Source organism: Lactuca virosa, chromosome 1 (genome assembly GCF_052849685.1).
Source record: "Lactuca virosa cultivar CGN04683 chromosome 1, Lactuca_virosa_CGN04683_v6, whole genome shotgun sequence".
NCBI lineage: Eukaryota > Viridiplantae > Streptophyta > Magnoliopsida > Asterales > Asteraceae > Lactuca > Lactuca virosa.
In genome coordinates this window covers 162,354,330-162,359,103 of record NC_136426.1, presented here as the reverse complement: position 1 = coordinate 162,359,103, position 4,774 = coordinate 162,354,330, and the positions used below count along the sequence as shown (strand labels likewise).

The following is a 4,774-nucleotide window of genomic DNA, read 5'->3' as shown; positions in this document are numbered from 1 at the left end:
GCGTGATCATGCACCTCCTCGTGTTTGGTTTTATGATTTCGGGAAAACTCTGATATTAAACATGTTTTGAAAACTATTTTCTAAACAATGACGATTTATTAGTTGTTTTAAAAGTTTAATTTTTTCATGAATTTTATGGATGTTACAAAAAGTTAAAGTGATGTTCCATTCAATAAATACCTAAATATACATACATCCTACACATATTGCATATAGATTATAGCATCCTGTTTTTTTTTTTTCATTTTTTCCATTATAGCATTATACTTTCCAAATAATCCCTTAAAAGTTAAGTGATGTTCCAATCAATACATACATACATATACATACAAATACCCTTAAACATACATCCTACACATATTGCATATAAATTATAGAATCCTGCTTTTTTCATTTTGTTCCATTATATCATTGTACTTTCCACATAAGCCCTTAAAAGTTAAGTGATGTTCCAATCAATACATACATACAAATGCACTTAAACATACATCCTACACATATTGCATATACATTATAGCATCTTACTTTTTTTCAAATTGTCCATTATAGCATTGTACATTCCAAATAATCCCATAAAAGTTAAGTGATGTTCCAATCAATACATACATACATATACATATAAATACACTTAAACATACATACTAAACATATTGCTTATACATTATAACATTGTACTTCATTGTCCATTATAGCATTGTACTTTCCAAATAAGTCCCTAAAAGTTAAGTGATGTTCCAATCAATACATACATACAAATACACTTGAACATAAATCTTACACATTTTTCATATCCATTATATCGTCCTACTTTTTTTTTCATTTTTCCATTATAGCATTGCACTATTTCATATACATACATCATACACATAATGCATACAAATTTTCTATTTTCAATGTAAACATATACATTTATAGATACTATACATACATTATGACCACATACAAGATCTATATGAAGAAATACATCAAAATACCTCATGAAATGGAATATAACTTGTGGTGGAACAAAAATAAAATGGTGGTGATGTTGTGGGGGTGTTGTGGTGGCAGAAATTTGGCGCGGTGGTGAAAACACATGCTTAGAGGTCAACAATGCTTAAATTAGAAAATCAAACACTTAAAATCTGTAGATGGTCACCAGAGAGAAGAGAAATAAAAAAGAGGGGAGGAGAAGGACCTTTCCGTTCGTTATGGGGATGAAATTGCCACAGGTGACACTGCAACTGTCTCCGGTGATGCCCTGGTCGTCGCTGGTGATAGAGGTGTTGTGTAGTCGGAAAAATAAGCTCATGTTGTAATCAATCGTCTTGGTTGAATGCTGATCGGAAATCACGAAGGAGAGTAAAAAGGCACAGAAGACAGGAAAGTGGTGAAAACGTAGGTATATTTGCACAAAGCATTAGCGAAGACGATCAAGTTTTAGTGGTGACGAAAGGGTTTTAGTGGTGACACATGTCGATGCTATTAACGTCGCCACCAATAGTATAAACAATATTCATTTCTAGCCGTTGGATCAGGGTCAAATTATCAGATAGAGATTAAAGACAACTTTTCGAGCATTAACGCGAAAGTTACTTGTCGCCGATAAAGGAGGTTGTCATTGCTAAAGGTGTCGTTGCTAATGGATGTTATTCTTGTAGTGATTGTCATGAGTTCATTATTGTAAAATGTGTTTAGGACTTACTTGCTAACGGATTTATCCTGTTATGACGTGTCTAGGAATTTTAATGAATTAATGGTATAATCCTAAAGTGTTTGTGGCAGTGTGGTTTCATGAGGGAGTGTGGCTCTAACTTGACGTTAACTCTAGGTTAGATGATTCGTAAAAAGGATGAATGATATGTGCATAATTAATCATATGTTTAACATATATTTCTATTCATTTTTGGCTAATTATATGCATAATATGGACAAAAGGTACTTAATAATGCTTATATTGTGTTTTCAGTCCAAAAGACATGCTTGGAAGCAGAAAGGAAAAAGGAGAAGCAATTAGAGACCAAAGAATGAAGAAAAAGGGAAAACTACACACCTACTCGGCGAGTCCACGCATGTACTCGGCGAGTTCATTAGAATGTTCCCGAAAGAAAAGTCAAGATTCCTTACCGAACACGGATTTCACACTAGTACTCGGCGAGTCCACGACCTACTCGCCGAGTAGCCCCTGTTTTGTGATAATTATAAATAGCGGGTCTTAATCCGATGGAAGGACTTCTGGAACCTTTGGGGAGAAGCAAGATGCGATTGAAGAGCCAGAAGAACCCTAGAGAACGAAGATACAACCTAGAATCCAATTCCGAAGAAGATTTGAGGCACATTCTCATCATTCTACTTAATCTATTGTTTCTCAATTATGGTTAGACAATTAGAATTCGTTTTATTGCTGTTAATTACCTCAATCATGAGCTAAAACTCTTAAACTTCTGTTTGGGGATACAAAATTGATATTATGGTTTGATTAATGGTAGGATTAATTAAATATTGGTGATTTTGTTAATTTTAGCTTGTTAAAGAACCTTGTGTGTGAATGATAACTAATTTTCTGTTAATAGGAAGATAATTAAATAGTATGAACATCTTTTAATTATCAACCCCATATGTTTATGTGACCACTTTATCATATGTCTAGGACTAACGAACGTGAAACTAGAATTAATAAGAAAAATTAGGTAAATTCATGTGTGAGCTTGTTTGATGACCATCAGCAAGAGGTTAACTAAAGGACCAATTTAGTTAGCTATTACAAGTCTAAATTAACCCGAATAAATAATCTAGTGAATTAAATTAAATTAGACAACTGATCACTGTTTGAGTTAGTTTGTTTTCTAAGGATTATCGTAGCGAACGCAAGGCTAATCACTTGAATCGGTAGCCAATAGAAGAATTAATCCATTGCACTATTACCATAATATCAACCATAGGATCAATTGAGTTGAACTAAACAGAAGTCCCTTTTATTATTAAATTCAGTTAAATCTTTGTTTTTCTAGTTCTTAGCCTAAGTAGTATTAGTAAGTTTCTAGTCTTGTAAAACTAGAGAAAACCCATATTTACTATTTAATTTAGATAAAATTAGTCTTTAGTTTTAATTTACCGTTCCCTGAGTTCGACACTCTACTTACCCAACTATACCACTAAAAGACAGGTTCACTGCCTTTGTGTGCTTAATTTATAACTCAAAAGTAGGATTAAAACCAATGCATTTCACACACATCAAGTTTTTGGCGCCGTTGCCGGGGAACGGTTCTAAATTAGCACTAATTTCTATTTTTATCGATCCTTTGTGTGGGATTTATCTTACACAAAGTTAATTCTGAGGTAATTTAGTAGTTAGTATAGGTTTTGATCAATCCCTGTTTTAATAAATTAAGTAGAAAATTTTTCTGTTTTTACCTTGAACTCGCCGAGTGCAGTTTTAGCTTTTATTTTATTTTTGTTCTTTTTACGCGTTTTTCTTGTTTTATTTGCAGTTGTTTCATGACCCGAGGATCTGATACACCTTTGATCCCTCCTCTAGACGACCCGGAATCCGCCCTAAGGAAGAACAAAGGAAAATCCGTTGGAGAATCCGCTTCTTTAAGGAATTCGCCACTAAAGAACCTAAAGTCCGTTCTCAGCAAGAAGAAGAGCAGCAAATCAGGAGCATCCAGCGCCTCTTTGACAATAGAAGACCCAACTAAAGAAGACGCCGAGTACGAGACCGAGGAAGAAGAAGACCCTACATTCGGTCACGTTTCCGATTCCGACGACGAATTAGCTATTCTCATGGCTAACATTGATGAAGTCCCCATGGGGGAATGGAAGAAGAGGATACGCAATGATACCGGACCGGGACTTGTGCAACCCGCAATCCCCGCTACTGCTACTTTTGAGCTCAAGGGTCACATCCTGGCTCTACTTAAGGAGATCCCCTTCACAGGCAAAGACCACGAAGACGCTTATAAACACTTGGACGAAGTCAATGATGTAGCTGATTATTTCAATGTTCCAAATGTGCCTCGGGAAACTCAGCTACTTCGCATGCTTCCGGTTACTTTGAAGGGTGCTGCCAAGGATTGGCTCAAGTCATTGCCCCCAGGATCTATCACTACATGGGCCCAAATGAAAGAAGAGTTCATTGATCAATTCTGCCCGCCATCCAAGATATCCAAGCTAAAGAAAGCCATAGCTAACTTTGAACAACAAGCTGGAGAATCACTATATGAAGCGTGGGAGAGGTACAAGAGCCTGCTAAGGAATTGCCCACATCATGACCTCAATAGTCAACAAGAAGTCTCCATCTTCTATGATGGAGTAAATGTTACCACTAGGCAATTACTTGACTCGCAAGGTCCACTCACGAAGAAGGCACCTCCAGTGATAAAGCAACTAATTGAAGAATTCTCTAAGCATTCTAGAGAATACCACAATCCAAGAAATGATGTGACGAGGGGGGCCGCCTATGCAGCTTCAGAAGACTTGTCAGCAGTTATGGCTATGCTAAAAACCATGGATAGGAGATGGATAAAATGGACCAAACGATACATGCTATTCGGGTGGGTTGCGAAAATTGCAATGGGCCTCACCTTACTAGAGACTGCGATTTGGATGAGAATGGCAACAAAAAGGTGCAAGTTTGTTACTCAAGTGGGGACCGATATGATGAAGATTGGCGTAGACCAAAGAAAGAGTGGCTCCCTTATGACGAGTACAAGAAGGCTAAGGAGGAGAAGTTCAAGCAAAAGGGAAGGGGTTTTTACCAAAAGGAGGAGCCATCACAAGAAAGAAAACCAAG

The 4,774-nt window shown here is 36.5% G+C and overlaps 1 non-coding gene across 1 annotated transcript; it reads right to left on the bottom strand.

Moving 5' to 3' along the window:
* Positions 1-4,149: 4,149 nt before the first annotated feature.
* LOC145151683 (small nucleolar RNA R71) lies at positions 4,150-4,256 on the bottom strand. The gene has a single exon (XR_013732245.1). It is a non-coding gene; the product is annotated as a small nucleolar RNA R71 (small nucleolar RNA).
* Positions 4,257-4,774: the final 518 nt, after the last annotated feature.